This window comes from Camelus bactrianus, chromosome 25, assembly GCF_048773025.1.
Source record: "Camelus bactrianus isolate YW-2024 breed Bactrian camel chromosome 25, ASM4877302v1, whole genome shotgun sequence".
Classification (NCBI taxonomy): Eukaryota; Metazoa; Chordata; class Mammalia; order Artiodactyla; family Camelidae; genus Camelus; species Camelus bactrianus.
The window spans coordinates 24,948,588-24,967,816 of NC_133563.1; the positions used below are offsets into that span (position 1 = coordinate 24,948,588).

General features: G+C 44.9%; 1 long non-coding RNA gene across 1 annotated transcript; it reads left to right on the plus strand.

Annotated features, from left to right (window-relative positions):
* The first annotated feature begins 5,800 nt into the window (after positions 1–5,800).
* LOC123613535 (uncharacterized) lies at positions 5,801–16,855 on the plus strand. Its single transcript, XR_006720895.2, has 3 exons — positions 5,801–6,370; positions 9,629–9,738; positions 10,813–16,855. It is a non-coding gene; the product is annotated as an uncharacterized LOC123613535 (long non-coding RNA).
* The last annotated feature ends 2,374 nt before the right edge of the window (positions 16,856–19,229 follow it).

The following is a 19,229-nucleotide window of genomic DNA, read 5'->3' on the forward strand; positions in this document are numbered from 1 at the left end:
AAAGAGGAGTGGCTGGTCAGGCTATCAGAGAAGACTCCCTGGAGGTGGTGACAATTCCCTTAAAATGCCTTTCTCTCTCATCACCACATGTTTAAAACTTCAGTGCCTGCTGGGTAGCCATCTGTTGTTTTCACCTGCCTGCCTACCTTTCCCCCCTCCTGGTAAAAGTACCCTTTCCTCCTTTGGAAACTGCTCCCCACTCCCCTTTCTCAGTGGGCTTAGGTGGCACAGGCCTGGCCAATAATATTACTTCTTCCCTTTGATCACAGTTACTGGTTCAAGGAGTATCCTCCAAACAAATCAGATCTCTTCTCTGGAGTTTTTTCCCTCCCCTTTGAGAGGCAGAGACGGAGCTCCCTCTTTCCGTGGATTGGAAGCTGTCAGTGTCGATTCCAGAGCTGCTGGTGCCAAGTCCCTGGCCCTTTGAGGATTCTGAGAGAATAAATGGGAGAGAGAGAGAAACTTGACACTGTGCAAGTCCCAGAGTGCAGTTACAATGAATCACGGCTAGGACTGTATTTAACTGAGTGTAACCAGAGCCCAGCGCTGGGACTTACCCAAAGAGGAGCTTGTTTTTCTCAGGCAACAAGTGCTCAAATGGTCAGCAGGCATGATCTGGAATGCTGGCTCCATGATGACAGCAAAGACCCACCTCCTCCTATCATCATGTGCCACCATCCTCATCACCTCTCCTTCTCATCTCCCAAGATGATCGCTGCCTCTTTAGGTATCATAGCCACATGCCAGACAAGAAGGACAGAAAGCATATGCCAGCTAAGTGTGTCCCCTTTCATCTGGATTCCCAGAAGTCCCACCTTGTATACTTCTGCTTGCATCTCAGTGAGCAAAGTAGCGCCTTGTGGACACACCTAGCTGCAAGGGAGTCTGGATAGCTGAGTGTTCTCAGCTGTGCACAATGAGAAAATAGAAGGAATGCATATTGAGAGGGCAACGGGCGGTGTCTGCCACAACTAAATTTCCCTGTTTGCCTATATAAATCCACAAGTTCTCCTTCTTGCTCATGCTAGTTTGGGATAGGTGTTTGCAACTTCCAAGAAAAAGAGCCATGAGTCGTATACCTGACAAATGCCACCACCACCACCTGATCCAACTACACCAGAATAATCCTGCCTTCAATTTCCAGTTATCACGGGCACTTTCCCTGAAGTAAGGCAATCATAGGGACAGGGTTGATCCCACAGGTGGCCAAAGCAGACAGACAGACGGACCCTGCCAGCATGATTGCTGGAGTCTAGCTCCCCTCCCCACCAGTTTTGCCTATGGAGGACTAAAGAAGGGCTACCTTTAAAGTTTTCAGCACCATGAACTTCCACGTAGTCACTGTGATCCACCCCATCCCCTGAATCTGGCAATGCCACCCAGGGCTCACTGCTGCCAAGAAAGAGAGGAAAGCAACAGCCATCCCTATCTGTCACTAAAACACTTGGTACATCTATGTGATAGGTTGCTGTGCAGCAATAAAAGAGAATGGCGGAGTTCTGTATGTTCTGATGTGAAACACTTTCCTAAAGGCATCGGTAAGGGGGAGAAGCAAAGTGCAAAACGGTATATACAGGAGATAATCATTTGTTCTAAAAGGAAGGAAAAATAATATACATGTAAATATTTGCACCTGCCTAAAATATCCCGGGAAGAATATACATTGCAAGAAATTGGTGCCATTAGCTGCCTCCGTTATCAACAGGGAGTTTAGCAAATAGGAGGGAAGCATTTTTATATCTTTTAAACCTTTTAAATTCTGGACCTGTGAAACCTATTTGGACCTATTTGCACCTATCTGGATCTTGAGAACCTTTCTGAGAAAGAATTAAAATACATTTCTTGAAGTAAACACATTTGTGGTTTGCGGTGGTATGCCTCGTTTTTATGTTTTCTTTTTCAAAGCAGAGCAACAGGAAAGAGGAAACTGGCACCCAAGGCTGAGAAGAAAAAAAGGAAGAAAAAAAGAAAATTTGTACCTATTTAACAATAAAATAGAAATAATGTCTTGATTAACGGCTGCTTTTCTCCTGTTATTCTCAAAGCATTTATAGACATCATCTCATTCATCCTCTCTCTCTTTCTCTGTTCTCTTCTACAAGTTGTGGGGAAATGGAACCAGTTCCCTTCAGCTCAGAGGCGAGGACCGGCTTGAAGTCCGAGTCTCCCAGCCTGGTGGGCTCCCAACCTGCTATCGGGTCACTTACACCTTTGCCCAAACTGTTGCCTGTGCCCCGAATTCCCTTTCTTCGCCTTCTTATTCCCAAAGCCACTCCAACATGCTTCCTCGCCTGAAAACAGCTGTTCCTTCTTTTACATCAGGGGTCGGCAAACTTTTTCTTTTAAAAGCTGGATAGGAAAGGTTTTAAGCTTTGAGCGTCATCCAGTCCCTCTCTTGGAAATACTCAACTCTGCCACTAGGGGGCGAAAGCAGCCACAGACAACACAAACAAATGAGCAAGCCTGGTCTGATACAATTTACAAAAACAGGTGGTGGGCTGGATTTGACCTTCCGGCCTCTCCTGTGACCCTCCCCCCAAGGCAATTTGCCAACAAATTAGGCATCAGCTAGCATTATGCATTACATTAGCCGTTAGGGGGTTACCCTTCTGTCTTCCTCCAGAAGCAAACTCCTTGAGGATGAGGTCTGTCTTTTACATTTTCCCAAAGAAGACGTACAGATGCCAATAGGCCCATGACAAGATGTTCAACATTACTCATCACCATGGAAATGCAAATCAAAACCACAATGAGATATTATCTCACACCTGTCACTTGGAAACCCAAAAAGGATACAGCCTTTCCTTGGCCCCTGCCCACCGTGCTCCACCAGACACCTATCACTGCCTCCTGCACACAAAGGAGGAGTCTAGAAAAAATCCCAGCTGATTCAGTCCCCTCACCCCACCCAGGCAGGACTGCTGTTCCTCTGACTCCCAGTAGGGGGAGAAGCTGCTCCCTCCATCAGCTCCAGGGACCTCTCCAGTCACCAGCTCTTCTAGGGGTCCCTGGACCTAGGAGACTCCCCCCAGGGTTTCAGTCTCCCATGGCCCCCCAGCAGTGGTGGTGCTGTCCAAACTTCTCAACGATGCCAAAAATGCACAGGATGAAATGCCCCTGCAGACTACTGGGAGCTAGCTGGCTCTCCCACCAGGACTGCCTCCTGCCTTTGGCCCCTGAAGTCTTGAGGAAAATAAGTGAAATGCATATTTGGACACAGAAATGATATGTGAAGCTGCCATCACACCTTAGAGCCATTGGGCTTTCTTCTTTAAATCAGTCACCTTTCCCTTAGCCCCCACCCCACTTCCTAGAGCCCGGGTGTGACTTTGAAAAGTGACTAGTGCGATGCGGAATTGAATTTTTACTTCTTTTAATTCATCTAAATTTAAAAGCAAATACCTCATTCAGTTATTGGATCAAGTATGGCTGGGAAAACGTAAGCAGGTGAATATATGTATTTTTTCCAACTGTAAATTTTATAAAATTGAAATACATATCAAGTACCTCCAATAAAAATTTAAGAGTCCAGGTGAGATGCGCTGCACATATAAAATACATAGTAGATTTAAGTGCTTTACGTCAAAAAGAAGAATGCAAAGGTATCACATTCAGAATGATTTATATTGATTAAGTGTGAAAATGACATTTTGGAGATCTTGGGTGAAATACACCATATTATTAAAATTAATTTTACCTGTTTCTTTTTCCTTTTTTCCCTTTACAGTTGACCCTTGACCAACACGGGATGAACTGTGTGGGTCTGTTTATATGCGTATTTTTAACAGTAAATACTACAATGCTGCACAAGCTGCAGTCGGTTAAATCTGCAGAGGTGTAACCACAGATGCAGAGGGGCCACGGATACCGAGGGCTGACCATAAATTATACCCGAATTTTCCACTGCTCAGAGGGCTGGGGCACCCGATGCCCCGTGTTGGTCAAGGGTCAGCTGTATTTTTCTAGCAGACAGCACTTTTCTAGACCCTCTTCTAGCTTTCCCTTGCATTGGGAAATTGGCCAGAGACTGCAGCCGCCCCCCGGCAGGGCTGCCTTCCTGGTGGTATCAGGGTGGTATCCTCAGAAGGAGCTGCCTGAGGCTCGTGGAGGCAAAGGAGGACAGCAGGAGCCTCCACAGGCAGAGCGGGTCTGACTTCCTATGGAAAAGCCAGCCCCAGGCCATCCACCCCCACCCCCACCCCCACCTCCCACGGTGGGATCTCTGCAGGCCCGCACTGGACCCTCTTCTGGAGACCCAGGGATGACAGACACATGGTCCCAGCCCTTTAGGGACACGTGGCTTCATGGGGAGGGTTTCCACAGTCAAAGGAGAAGAGCACTGGTACCTGTGGGAGGGTCTAACTCAGCCGGGGGTGGGGCGGGGGGTGCGCAGGGGAGTCTCCCCAGATGGGGCGGCACTGGGGTGGCGTTGCGGGAGGTTCAGACCTCTCTCCAGCTGACCTCCGTAGTGGCTTTGCTAAACCAGATGCAGGAACTTGGGTACCATTGCCCCTCTCCAAGGCTTGGTTTCCATCTTGTTAAAATAAGATGGTTCAAACAGACTCTGCTTAAAAATGCAGTTATTCAATACAAGCGTTCTTTCCTCTACATAGCTTTGGCAGAGAAGTGGGGCTCCAATCAGGCCCAAGGCCAGGCCTTTACTTTTCCCCAAGAGCTAACTCAGGAGTTCATTTCCATGCCCAGCGCCCAAGCCCAGGTCTGCTGGAAACGCAGGCCAAGTGCTCGTTAAAGATACACGGAAGGGAGGGCCACCGGCACAGGGGTGCCAGCCCTCCTCGGCAGGACCAACGCTGAGAGTTCAGCTTTCCGTGGCCGCTCTCCTGGTCTCTGGGGAGCACCTCCATTCCAGGAGGCTCTGAGCTGGAAACACACACACAAGATGGATTTAGGCACAGGTCCCCATCGCAAATGCCAGCAGGATGGGAATATCCAGCAGAGTGCTTTCTGGGTTTCTGGTGCCTAAGAAAGACCTGGGAGGCCAGGGTGGCGGGGATGGAGAAAGCTTTGGAGTCAAAACCTAGAAACCCACCTTGAATCCTGACTCAGTCAACAACTAATTCAGTGCCTTGGGAATAACAACAACAACAACAACAATAATAATAATGTGTGTGTGTGTGTTTCCCTCCATTTGCCAGAGCAAAACAGGAGTGTAGATCCAGTGCAGTGGGGACGAAAGATGACAAGTTTACCTCCAACTATAGGGATGGGGGATGACTTCCTGGCAGGCGTTTGGGGGAACAAGGAAGCCCAGAGCTTGTGGCCGTGAGAGTTTAAAGCGAGACACATCTCCCCTTTCTGTTCACCAAATTTAGTTTGTATCTCCTTCCTCTCAGAAACTCTCTGCAGCAGTAAGCTGAGTCTTCTCTGTTCTGAGATGTAAAGTTGGTTGCAAACAACTCAATGCTTGGTCCTTTACCCTAATGAACTGCATTTATCGCTCTCAAGAACATGCACAATGGTTTACAACTATCACGTTTTGTGAGTGTCCCTCCAATATGACATGGAATTCCTTCGATACTTGCTTTTGTTCCCTGCCAGCCAGCCACACAATCTCTGGATTGGAAGAAACTCTGAAGATTATTCTAGCTGGACCCCCATCTTCTTCTCCCCCCACCACGGATGCCTCTGCAACACTGATTTGTATGCCGCCTGCCTCTTTATTCTGTGCAAAACAGGATGTTAAAAAGGGGTTCTTTCTCTTTCAGTATTGGCTGCTTCCCATTTCAAAGTGAGGGCTGAGACCACCAAGACTTGGGGAGGACGTAGTCAGGTTTTAACAGCCCAATCTATCCAACTCTGAAAACTTGAAGAAGTTGGAGAAGCAGAGATAGGAGCTGGTGTTAGATTAGGATTTGGGGAGAGAGCTGTCAAGTCTAGACGAGCATGCTCCCCATGGGAGAGGGGCTCTGTCGTCTCACTGAAAGCCGGGGCAAAGGGGCTTTGGTGACTTCTTGGAAAGCTGGATGTGTGTCCCTGGAACATGAAGGACTCGATAGGTTGGGGTTTGATTCAGCCTGGAGAATCTAAAGGGCCAGAGCCCCTTACTGGCTAGCTGTGCTGAGTGTCGAGGGAGGAGAGGAGGCGCTGAAGGTGGCCTGCTCTCCCCAAGGTGTTGTGGCAAAGGATGTGGGCAAGTTTCCTGTGAACCAGAACTGGCTGAGGAGGTGTGCCGCCAGATGCTGGGGGAGTGAAGAAATAGTGCAGGAAGAATCAGAAGAGACACAACTGCCCGTCAAGCAAACTGCAGGTGCCCGCCAGGAACAGGGAGCGGCTGGCTGCAAAGAGCCCAGGAAGGAACGTTCAAGATGAATCCACTGGGAGACCCGGGGGCTAGAACACCACCAGTCCAGTAAGTCTTTTCCCATCCCTTTCCTCCTCTCTGCCCCTTCCCAACGCTGGAGGAACCAGAGGAAGCCCCAGGAAGATGGGAGGAAAACAGAACACCAAGTGAAGAAAAAGAGACAAAGAGCCCCACCCCCTCCTCCCCGCAGGGGCCAGCCAGACGCAGCCAGGCTGGGGGAGGGGGGAAATTTTTATTTTCAGTGAAGATTGGAGGGGCTGAGTGCTTACATGGGAGTGGGCCTATTCATTACCAAGTAGAGCCTGGGCTTTTGTGAGAGAGGTAACTAGACGAGTGTTTCACAGATAAGCTTGACAAAAGAAGTCCAATTTTATCAAGGAGCAAGCTGATAGAGATGAAAAAGCCTTTGAAAATGTCTACCCATTAATCTAGCAATTCCACTCCTTGGGATTTATCCTTACGAAGGAGTCAAATATGTGTACAAAGATGTATGCACAGCATATTTTATTTTAGCATAATTTGCAAGAGCAAACATTGGCTAGATATTGGATAAATAAATGACAGCATGTCCATATGGTGGAATGTTCAACTTGTAGATGAATATTTTCTTCCAAGGAAGAAACTTCATAATCTATTATTCTTTGAGGAAAAAAGATTTGAATGCCATATACAGTATGACCTCACTTTATTTCTTTTAATTGAAATATAGTTGATTTACAATGTTGTGTTAGTTCGGTGTATAGCACAGCGGTTCAGTTATACATATATACGTTCTTTTTCATGTTCTTTATCATCTTTATAGGTTATTACAAGGTATTGATTATAGTTCCCTGTGCTATACAGTAGGACCTTGTTGTTTATCTACTTTATATTTAGTAGTTAGTATCTGCAAATCTCAAACTCCCAATTTATCCCTTCCCACCTCCTTTCCCCACTGGTAACCAAAAGTTTGTTTTCTGTGTCTGTGAGTCTGTTTCTGTTTTGTAACTAAGTACATTGGTACCATTTTTCTAGATTCCATATAGAAGTCATATATGATCCCACCTTCTGAAACTGTGTGTGGATGTCACTGTCGTAGTGGACAAGGAGGGGGAAGGGTGCCACCAGCATCTCTTGGGTAGGGATGCTTCTAAACTTCTATGCACAGAACTGCTCCCCAACACGCACAACAAAATGTCAGTACTGCTGAGGTTGAGAAGTCCTGAGCTAAACCAACCCTGGCATTCACCTGAGTGCCAACTCTCGCATCCCAATGAACCCTGTTTCGTAGACTACCGCTGTGTGACTTTTCCCTCCCACTATCTCCAAGGTCATCTGGTATACCAAGCAAGTAGGCTTGGCCACACCCCCTGGCTTGTTTGCCATTGCATCCTCAGTGCCTAGGACAGTTCCTTGTAGATAGAAAGTGCTCAACAAATATCTGTTGAGTGGCTGGATGGATGGGTGGATGGAGGGATAGATGGATGGGTGGATGGATGGATGGATGGCATGGCCTACAAAGGAACTATCACATGAAGGGAATAGTATAAAGATCTCAAAGTTGTGTCATTGATCAAAGAGTAAACAAAAAGTATCTTTCCACCCTGAGTTACATGGGGTATAGGAGAAAAAAATAGACTGAAATTGAGGGGGTTACAAGAATATTGTTTCCTTGGAGAAGAGACAGGATTTGGGGAAACCATAGAGGTGAAGGAAACTCAGCCAAGAGTCTGAGGATATAGGGTTGTTTGTTGGCCATGGGTTGAAATTCATCTAAGCTGAAGACTTAAATTTACTTTTCTGAATCTAAATGGTAGCAAACTGGTGGCCATAAAAAAAAAAAGGAAACAAAATCCAACCCTGTCTCCTTAGAAAACACACACATACTCAGAAACTGTGCTTCCTGTGTAGGGGGTCATTAATGGCCCAGGAATAATGTTATCACCATAGCAGCCTCCGCCCTCACCCCCCCCACTCAAATTCTTCACCATACCAACACTGTTATACAAGGCATTTTCTCAGCTGCAGAAGTTTCAAACTCTGAGATTCTGTATTTACATGGAGATCTGACTCCACTACCTAAAATTCAGAGTGAAGATGATCTGAGGCGATTAGGACATAAGTTAGCATGGATGCAGAAATGAGAAAGCGGGAATGGCTTCTCTGTGAGTCAATACTGAAATCTAAAGTGACTTTCCTCCCTTAGAAGTAAGAACAAAACAGCCCAAAGCCCATAGAAGACTGTCTGCTCTTAGTGCACAGGGGTTTCCAAAATACATGGGCTCCATCTGATATGATGAATTCACTGATTTGTGTAACAAACCATAAAATTAAGTGTATGTACTTAGAGGACTGGGGCTGCCAAATGGATTCTCCAAAGTAATTCTGCCTTTTTGATTTGCTGCACCATTTTTAGCCAAAGCTAGTGTAATGCTCTAAACATTTTAATGAAAATGGAATCTCACAAACCTCCAAGTAGCTAAGGACAACCTCCAACTTTTAATGACAGAGTTGAGGCAGGAGCTAAGGATCAAGAGAAGTCCAAGGCAGGGTAGGGGGTTAATGGATTGGAGATCATGGAAGCAGCTATCATTTCTGTCTCACTGAACCCAGGGGACAGGGTCAGAAAAGGGGCCTTAGGGACAAGCGCAGGACATGAGAGAGGCTTGGCATGGAAGAAGGGGCTGTAAGCACCCAGCGCCTCTCCCTTCTCAAACCAACACACCTTTCATCTGACATGCATCCTAGGCTTTGTAGTAAGCTTTCATAAGGTCTGAATAAATGATTTGAATAGCACTAGTCAATTCCACTGAGATGACATAATACTTGTACCAGATCCTTCATTCCCTTAAATCCCCAGGAGATTACCCATAGAAGATTCACTGCCATATTTCCACTCCCCAACACTCAGAGGCTATCTCCTAAATGGGACAGACTTTGTCTGGCACTCACTGTTTACTGTAGCTCCTAGTGGGAAAATCATGGAAAAATAAATACTTCAATGAGCATTTACTGAATTCCTACTCTGTGTTAGACATGAGTGATAAAAATATGAATATGAGATCATCCTTCCCTACAAAGAACTTACAGAATAATAAAAAAAGAAAAACACAAATGTAATGTGAACATATGTTGACTCATTTAGAATGTATTCCCCTGCAAGTGACAGAACAGCCCCCAAATTGTGACTTAGGCAACAGATGGTTATTACTCTATCTCACTATATCTAAAAGCCTTAAAGAGAAAATTCCCAGGTTGGTTATCAGCTCAGGGATTGCAGGGATCTGCTTCACCCTCTCCATGATTCTCTTGGTTTTCTCCTCATAGTTGCAAGATGGCTGCTGCAGCTCCAGACATCACTCCTCACAGAACTTCATTCAATGGAAGAAATGAAAAGGAAGACGTGTTCTCTGCATCACTCCTTTGTTGTCATGGAGGTAAATTTTTCCCAAGAGTCCCTTAATAGGTTTCCGCTCCAATCTTTTTCAGCAGGATTGAAACACATCCCAGACCTTAGCTCCAAAGCAAGCTGGGAAAAAGAGTAAAGGTTTTTTTTAGTATTTATTGAGAGAGGCAAATTCCGCCAGCAAATAAATGAGAGAAGGAATGGCCGTGGGTAAGCAATCAACAGAGTCTGGCATGTATATCAGATTCAATGACAGAGAAGCATATAGCCAGCTGTGGAAGCATGAAGGAAAGACACCTGTCCTGTGAAGAGGAGAATCCCTGGAGCTGATAACACCTGAGATGAAAATTGAAGAACAAATAGGATTTAGCAAGATAAAGATGATGAGGGAAAGGATGGGGTGGAATGAGGTTCCAGGTAAAGGAACAGCATAAGCAAAAGCATGGGGTGGTGAAAAAATGTCAGCACCAATTTAGTATTACAAGAACATCGAATAACAGAAAATGTATCTTAGGAACTGTCAAGGGCTTGGTCACAAACGCCTCCTGGTCTATATGCAGGAGCTAGAACTTGCAACAAAGGCCAGGCATTGCAAACTTGGAGCCTAGAGGCCAAACCCAACCTTCAGATGTGTTGTGTTTGGCAGGCACACAGTGTTTGCACTCTGAATATACAATGGCTGGAGACAGGGCACTTCTCTCCAGATGAAACCCTTTCTATTGTCTTTCACCTGGCCTGCTTCCCTCATTTACATCATCTGCCTGTTCTCTCAAGGCTTTTGACTTTGCCTCCCCTGAGTAGGCTCTGGGGAGCCACTGAAGGATCTTAAACAGGGGAATGACACTGCCAGTCATACATCTTATATTAATCCTTCTGGCAGAGTGGGGAAAGAATAGTTACAAGGACCACCCTGGAAACAGAAAGATGGCAGAAGGTACATTTTTCAAAACTGTTGGTTGCAAGTGTCAGAAACACAACTCAAACCTGCTTTAAAAAAGGATACAACCAATATTAACTTAAGCTTCAGTTATGGCTGGATCCAGGAGCAACATGATGACAACATGTCTCTCTAATCTGCTTTCTCATGTTTTGACTTTATTCTCAGACTGGCACTGCTCCTAGAGAAGATGGTCTCTGCCAGCTCAAGACTGAAGTGATTTTTAAAGCCAATTGTCTCCAAGAAAAGAGAATTTGCCTTCCTGAGAATTCTAACAAAATTCCCAGGGAAGACTTTGATTGGCCTGGCTGGATCACATGACCATTCATGAGCAAAAACAAACAAGGCAAACAGTGGCCAGAAGATGAATCCCCTTCTACATAGGACCCCACCCCACACATGAACAAAGGAAGAGAAACCTTGCAAAGAAAGAGTAGTAGGAGAATTAGGAGTAAATTCAGAGTCAAATGACGTCACAGACACCAAGGAAAGAGAACTTTAACATTGAGCGGGCAACTCTTTCAAATGCAACTATAGTATATTTTATTAAAATAAGGAACTGCAATGTCTTCATTGGATTGGTAAAATGTTGGACACTGGTAACAATGTTTTGGTAGGGTTATGGTGATGGGAGTGGGGGTGGAATGAGAGTAGTTATCAATGGGTTTAAAGAGTGCATAGAAAGAAAGAAACAAACAAAATTGTAAATGACCCAAGAAATTTGGCAGAAAGTAGTAGAAATAGAGAAGTTATAAAGAAAGACATAAGATCAAGGTAAGATATTTAGGCTATAAAAGACTTGAGTTAGTAGATGAGATGGGAATCTGAAGATAAAGAAAGAAAAATTATTTTAAAAAGGAAAGTTGAACTAAGTGAAATAATCATTAGCAGCATCAAGTCAAGATGTATGGCAGCTGAAAATTCCTGAGTATCTAAATCCTCCTTCACCTTCATGATGACTGATGAAATAGAAGTCCTGCCAGCATCTGCTACATTCATTCATTCATTTGTTCATTCAACAAGTGTTTATGGAACTTGGCCAGGAACCCATCCAGCTGCTAGTGAACCAGCAGTGAACAAAACTGACAAAACCCCTGCTCTCATGGGTATTAAATGCCTCGGATACGTGAGTCCTGGCTCTCCCACCTCTCTGGGGATCTGAGCTGTGCATTCGACTCCCAGCTCTTTCTGAGCCCACAGACAGGTGTACCTAGACACTGGGTACCATCTCCGACAGCTGGAAGTTTGGTTCCCTGAATTACTCCAAACTTCACAGCTTGCAAGCTGCTTACCCATTACCTGAGCAGACAGAGAATATAATCATTTCTATCTCATCATTTTTTCTCTTCCTTATAGAACCTAGAGAGGGTTGGGGTAAAACAAAATTTCCCCTACCCTAAGCTACTGGTAGAATTCCCAAAATAAGACGAACTTCTCTAGATGATTCACCTAAAAAACACTCCACACTTCTCCTGTGCCCCTGACAAAAACAAGCAAGGGAAGCTATTATTCTGGGCTACAGGTGGAGATCAGAGACAGGCATTCAACCTGACGGAAGCAGAGAGCAAGACTTGAGTATGTGGACTCTGGAATAAGACCACTTGGGTTCCAATTGTAGTGTCCCCACTTACCAGCTTTGACACCTTGAGCAAGTTAACCTGCCTGAGGAGCAGTTCCATAATTACCATTATCATCATCATCATACACCTACATCAAGGAGCTGTGCAAATGAGATACAGTCATTGAAATGACCATGTGGACTGAGAGCTGGGGCCAAAATGAGAAGAGAATAAAGGCTGTAGAAGAAAATATCCAACGGTCACTAGATGACCCTGTGAAATAGTGTTTACATAATGGTTCGCCCTCCTTTAGACCCACTCAGCCTGGACATGGTGAGACAGGAAGGATAAAATTTCTCTGTCCACTTCAGAAATTGAGGGTTGGTATAATTCATTCTTAATTATTCATGTCTGGGGCCAATGGGCTTATGTCATATGTTTAAAGAAAATCTATCTTCCTCTTAAAAACATAAACTCAGTGCAACTATGAGGTCAAAATTTCGGCTAAAGACTGGGTTCCTTTAAAATGTCCATAAAGTGTCTTACTATTTATGACAGGACAGCTGTTGCCTCTTTTTCCAAGAAGGAATTAAAGGATCTTATTACCCTAAATGAGAATGACTGAATCATGATTATTGTCCTTTTAATCTTTTTCTCCCCAGTGGAAATTTACATAAGATGGAGCTGTAATCCAGTCCTTTCATGCCAGCAGCGTGTCAGAAAATCTCCCCTCTCATGGTCTCCATGGCAGCAGCCCTCAACCTGAGCCCAGGCAGCATTTGCCTCATGGAGCAGATTTGACTTTCATCTGGTGAATGCAATCAATGCAGACAAGAGTGCTGGATGCCTCCAACCAGAGATTATTTCTGGGTTTGAATTCCATGTGTGTTTTGGCTCTCTGTATTGGTTAAACTCACCCGATGAATTCACGTCTGTTTGTTACTTTATGTCTTGATGAAATGGCCCGAGAAGCCTCCTGGCATTTTGAACGCTGGCTTTCACTCTCTACCAATGATGGTGCATTTTCCAGTTTTCGAAGAAGGGAGTGATGCGACCAAGCACTTTCCGGATCAGTGGGGACTTGCCTTCAAGTTGTTCTCTCGGCAGTGGACCACTCTTTCTTAGCTCATCGTTTTGTGATGTCCTGAAAAACACTGACCTGTGGCCACTAAACAGAGTTGAGCTCATGAGGGGGATGAGCTATTGTAAAGCTGAGTGAGCACAGCCAAACAGGAATTAGACCCATGATCCACCCTCATGAGCAGTACCCAATGGAGTGGCCATGTTCAGCATTCTCAAGCAGAAGTTAGGCTTTTCTAAATGGGAATTTAAAGCCTCCACTTGCTTTGTCCTGTGAAAGACCCTGTTTAGAGAATGAAAAGACAAGCTGCAGACTAGGAGAAAATATTTGCCAGTCACATATCCGACAAAAGACTTGTATCCAAACTACATAAAAGCCTCTCAAAACCCAAGGGTAAAAAAGCAAACAAACAATCCAATGAGAAATGGCCAAGAAGATACGAACAGATATTTCACAAAAGTGGAGATACAGACGGCAAATAAGCAAAAGAAAAATTGTTGAACATCATTAGCCATTAGGAAAATGCAAATTAAAAACACAATGAAAAATCCCTACAGCTAAAGGTAATGAATTCCATGTGTTTGCCATCATTGTCTGAAATCACTCACACTTTGTATTTGTCATTCTTTTAGCCTTTTGAAACTTCGTGGGTGACCCTCATATTCCAGTCTATTGGAATCTGGTGAACAAGTTTATGTATAGGCATGTTTTTCGCTGCCCTTCATGAATTCATAGCATTTGCTCATTTCTTTAAAGCTTTGGTCTTTCCAATACTTTTCCCATCTCCTTTGGGCTCTTGCTCAAATGTAGGTTCCTCTTGATCACTTAGTTTGCCTCTTCTGATGTGCCCTGTACATGTCCTTCCTTGAGTAGTGGACTGATTGAAATTACACACATTCCTGCAAGGGTTGACCCACCTAGGATTTGTACAAGACAGACAGAAACAAACTTTTCAAATTTAGGACCAATAAAAGGGCCTTTTACCTGCTGACAAGTTTGGGAGGTATGAATCTTCTCCTAGACTTTTTTCTTACCTTGTGGTTTTTTTTTTTTTTAACCAGTTGAAATCTGCATAAAACGAACATCAAGGGCAGCCTGTATCAAAGTAACTAAGCAGCTGTGCCCAAGAACATCAGACAGTGGGGAGAAACGTTTCTCAGCTGCCACAGCGGGCTGAGGTGGTGAACCCGGGAAGGTGAGGGTGATAGACGTTTACATAATGACATCAACATATTTTACCTGCCGGCTGTTAGCTGTCTCCATTTCTTCTTTCACAAGCTCCTCAAAGTATGAGGCCCAGGGTGACCGTCGGGTGTGTCGACCCCAGGGACAACTCTGAAAGTAGCTACAACTTCCATTTTGTCTCTAATGCTGCTCTGAATAATGAGCAGGATTTTCTTGTCCTGCTAAGAGATGCATCATGCAATTTTTTTTTTAAGCAAAAAATCTACTGTGAATACTATATCGCCTTTCTCATTGGCATCATTTTATGGTTGGATTTGTTTAGCTTTGTCCCCTTTGACTGGGTTTTTCCACATTTGCTATCATGCACTTTCTCTCTCTTTTGCTTGTTTATTCGGTTGTTCCCGCGCTCACTTGTCATATGCTTATTATGGGCGAGTCCCTAGGTTATGCCTTGGGGACACACTGCAATCATAACTATAACCTAGTGCCCGCAATCAAAAAGAAGCGGCTTGCAGGCTTTCAGCGAGGCACATGACCCAGCCCAAGCCAATCAGGACGTCACATCTTTTGGCTACAGTGATTGGTTCACAGATGGCACGTGTTCAAAGACCATCCAATCAGAGCCCACAAAGGCTCCCGTGGGAAAGCTCCAAGACCACCAGCCCGTCTTCGGTCTCTTCCTCTCTCTATCCCTGGAGTTTAGAAGAGTGCCGTGTGTATAGTGAGCCCTCAATAAATATTTTTTGAATTATCTAATTCTATGACTTTGGTTTGAGCTAAAAACAGACTACATCTTACCTACTGTGCCAGAAACCTAGAGGATTCAGGGGCTGGAGCTGCCATCTTGACGCCACATGGACAGCCTGAGACTGAGCCAGGAGGACGCTGGCAGCCCCGGGACAAGAGACACACGACGATTCCATCACGAGAGCCCTGAATGCTGCCTTGCCTGAAGCCAGAGCTGCCCGTGGGCTTCCTAGTTACATGAACCAATAAGTGCCTGTTTCGCTTAGTCCTTGTTGGTTGGGCTTATGTCACTGTTAACTGACCAAGTCCTAACTGAAAAAATTAAATGAAAGATCATGCCCCACCCTTAAACCAGACCCTTTCAGCCCCTTGCAAAAGGAGATACGGAGCACAGGCACAGAGGACCTGTGTTTAATGGGGCTGCTTTGCATGATGGTGTGTTGCTGACTGGAAGGAACAGTAAGATCAGATAGTGGGGTCTCAGCCCCGCATCCCCGCTGACAAGCTGCGATGAGGTCGGGTGAGCCAATACGAAGGACACTTAATGTGAGGTTAAAAGATAGGATCCTGGATTTAGCTTTCCTGTTTAACAGTTCTGTGGCCGGAGTAAGTCGCTTAACCTCTCTGGACCTGCATTTCATCCAATTCGAAATTGATAACTTGGTCTAAGTGGTCCAGTTCTAAAATGTGATTGCCTGTGTCTCTTGACGTGGCACCCACGGCTGCTGCAGCTGCTGCTGTTACAGTTGCCCCTCCTGATGACAGTGGGGGAGGGGTGGTGGGGGCAGGCACAGAGAGAGCAGGGGAGGTAGTGTAACGCTTACCATGAAGGAGGTGGCCCCTGTGATGTTGGTGAACTTGCTAATGGTGATAATGGTGGCAGGGGTTTGGGGTAGCTGCAGTGATGGACTTAGCACATTAAAACTGCCTCTCCTTATCTCCTCCGATCCTCACCACCACCATAAATTGACCTTACAACTGCTTCCAGAATAAGAAACCTTAGAATGTGAAGAAGCTACAAGTTTGAGGGCAGGCAGAGTGTTGTCTTTACTCACAGATGAACCCACGGCAGTTCAATGTATTGGAGTGATTTTCCCAGATCCATCCACTGGCAAGAGCAGTGGAGTGCCAGGTGCAAAGCTTTCACCAGCGGTCACCTCTGCCCATGTCATCCTCAGCTTTCACCCCTAGTTGCCTGTACTGTAGACCCCATGCCAGTGGTTCTCATTCCTGGGCATGCATTAAAACAGAGCTTTCCTTACTAAGCTTCAGCCCTATTCCTAATCACTTGAATCAGTCTCTGGGGGTGTTATAGGCTGAACTGTGTCCCCCTGCAATATTCACATGTTGAAATCCTAACCCCCAGTACCTCGGATGTGACTGTGTTTTGAGATAGGGTCTTTGAAGAGGTAATTAAATTAAAATGAGTTCTTTAGGATGGACCTTAATCTGATCTGACTGGTGTCCTTATGAGAAGAGGAAATCTGGACGCAATTACAGAAGGAAGACCATGTAAAGGCACAGAGAGAAGGTGGCTGTTTACAAATCCAAGAGAAAGGCTTCAGAAGGAATCAACACTGCTGACACCTTGATCTTGAACTTCTAGCCTCCAAAATTGTGGGGAAATAAATTTCTATTGCTTAAGTCACCCAGTCTATGGTACTTTGTTATGGCAGCCCCAGCAAGCTAATACAAAGTCTGTGCATTAGGAGTTCTTAACTCTCCCCAGCTTATTTTAATGCTCAGTCGGTGTCAGGAATGATTGCCCTGTGAGGTAAACCTACACCCCCCAGCCCTCAATCAAGACTCTGGCTACATTCTGATTGTCCAACCACAGATCCCACTTCCCTATAAAAGTTCCCAACTACCATCAGGACCTTCACTGCACCATCACTCAAGAATACCACTCATTTGCTCCAGCTGGCTGTCTCCCTTCCCCAAAGTCTCCACCTCTCCCTTCCACCAAACCACATGCAATTCAAGCTTTTATCAAGCATTTACTAGATAAAGTATTATGATGCCAAACCATTTATACATATAAAAGTTTTTTGAGGGGGGAGGTACTGGGGATTGAACCCAGCACCTTGCTGTCCAAGAGAGTATCCTAAGCTTGGGAGTAGGCAGAAGAGATTACTGGGCGCAGTGCTGGGCTTGCCTTTCTACTGACTGGGCAGTTTTCATCTCTGTAGGGGCAGAGGTTAATTTGTAAATTTTGGTCTAGTACAGATGCAAATAATTTAACTCTGGTAGAAGAATTAGCTGCAGCAGTTATGGTTTATGGCCCTGTTGGACATTAACCAGCTCTCTACCTAACCCAGTAACTGTAAATTTCTTACTGCTGCTACAACAAGGACCACATCTTAGGACTTCAAACAACAGAAGTTTATCTTACAGCTCTAGAAGTCAGAAGTCCAAAATTGGTTTCACTGGGCTAAAATTGGATGTCTGGTACCTTCTGGAGGTTCTAGAAGAGAATCTCTTTTCTTGATTTTCCCAGCTGCTAGGGTCACGTACATTCTGTAGCTTGAGGCCCCTTCCTCCACCTTCAAAGCACATCACTTCAACGTCCACTTCTCTTCTTACACGTAAGGTCAGCTGTTCACAAGTTCTTACCTGTTCACAAGTTCCAGGGATCCAGACGTGGATATCTTTGGGGAGACTGTTACTCAGCCTACCACACCTTTCTTACCTTCCTTTGTTAAATCACAGGCATACACCTAAATTCTCTAATGCTCTTTGGATAAGTTTTAACATCTTACTGGTCCCCTCACTAATTAGTGAGTTAAATAAAATCTTTGACATGAGATCATTTAATATTTGCCAGAGAGGCATAATCTACATTTTTGAAAAGTACACTTAACATAGCTCTGTGACCCCAAGCAACTTGCCTCACCTCTCCAAGTCTCCATTTACATATCTGTAAATGAGGATGATAACAATACTTAACTTTGGGGAGTGTTGTTATATGGAACAAATAAGAAAATGTATGTAAAGCAATTGGCCTAATGCCTTGTGCCTTTTAAGTCCTCAATAAATATTAGATGAAGATGGGATGCTGGTGCTGCTGATGGTGATGAAAACTGGGACAAGTGCTCCACCTTCAGTATCTCTGCATCCCTGAAATCAAAGTGCTGTGCTCAGCGCTCTCTAATTGCCTTTGCAGCTCTCCCTAGCTGTATGGCCAGAGCCAGCAAACACCAGGTACCCTTATTCAATTTGCAAAACAGTCCCCCTTCTAGGTGAGAAAGGCAATGCAACCCCAGCCGAAGCACCTGGCTTGGCAAAGAGGTGCGAACCTATTTTGAGACTCTACCTACCCCCCGCCCCCAAGCTGGGCCTCTTTATGGTGTGTACAAACTGTTCAGACTGGGCAGGAAGGCCCTAAAATTTTAAAACTAATTGATGATGGCGATTATCATAGGAAATATTCCACATTGTTCTCCAGACAGAAGAGGAAAATGCGATGTAATAATAAAAACCTGAGCAGAAAGGCAGGACTTGTCTTTGCATTGATTTCATGCCAGAACATGGCAAATTGCATCAGACAATTGCTAGGAAAATTATTTGCATCAATAAAAATATTCTTACACACTCACACACACAAATTCTTCCCAGAACAATGGACAGTCATCATGTAACAGCCTAGCCAGCCAACATTTCCTCCCCTGGCATACATAGCGATGGATGAAGGCCTCCAGACAAACGTTGTAACCTGCAGCTACAGAGGCACTGACCGCAGAACTGCTTGAACTCAGGGTCATTTGTTGACGCTGTAAATATATAAATGTGCCATGTAAATATTTATGCTCACTCTTATTGTCCTAAAAGAGAAAGAAGGAGAAGGCTTAAGATGAGTCAAGCCGCCTTCTGCTCAAACTGTGGTCCAGATCAGCTGCATCTATATGGCCTGGGAGCTTGTTAGAAATGCAGAATCTCAGTGATCAGATCCTAGCCCAACCTTACCTGTCTCCTGTAACATTTCCTATTACTTTCAACCAGAACTAGTTAGGTTA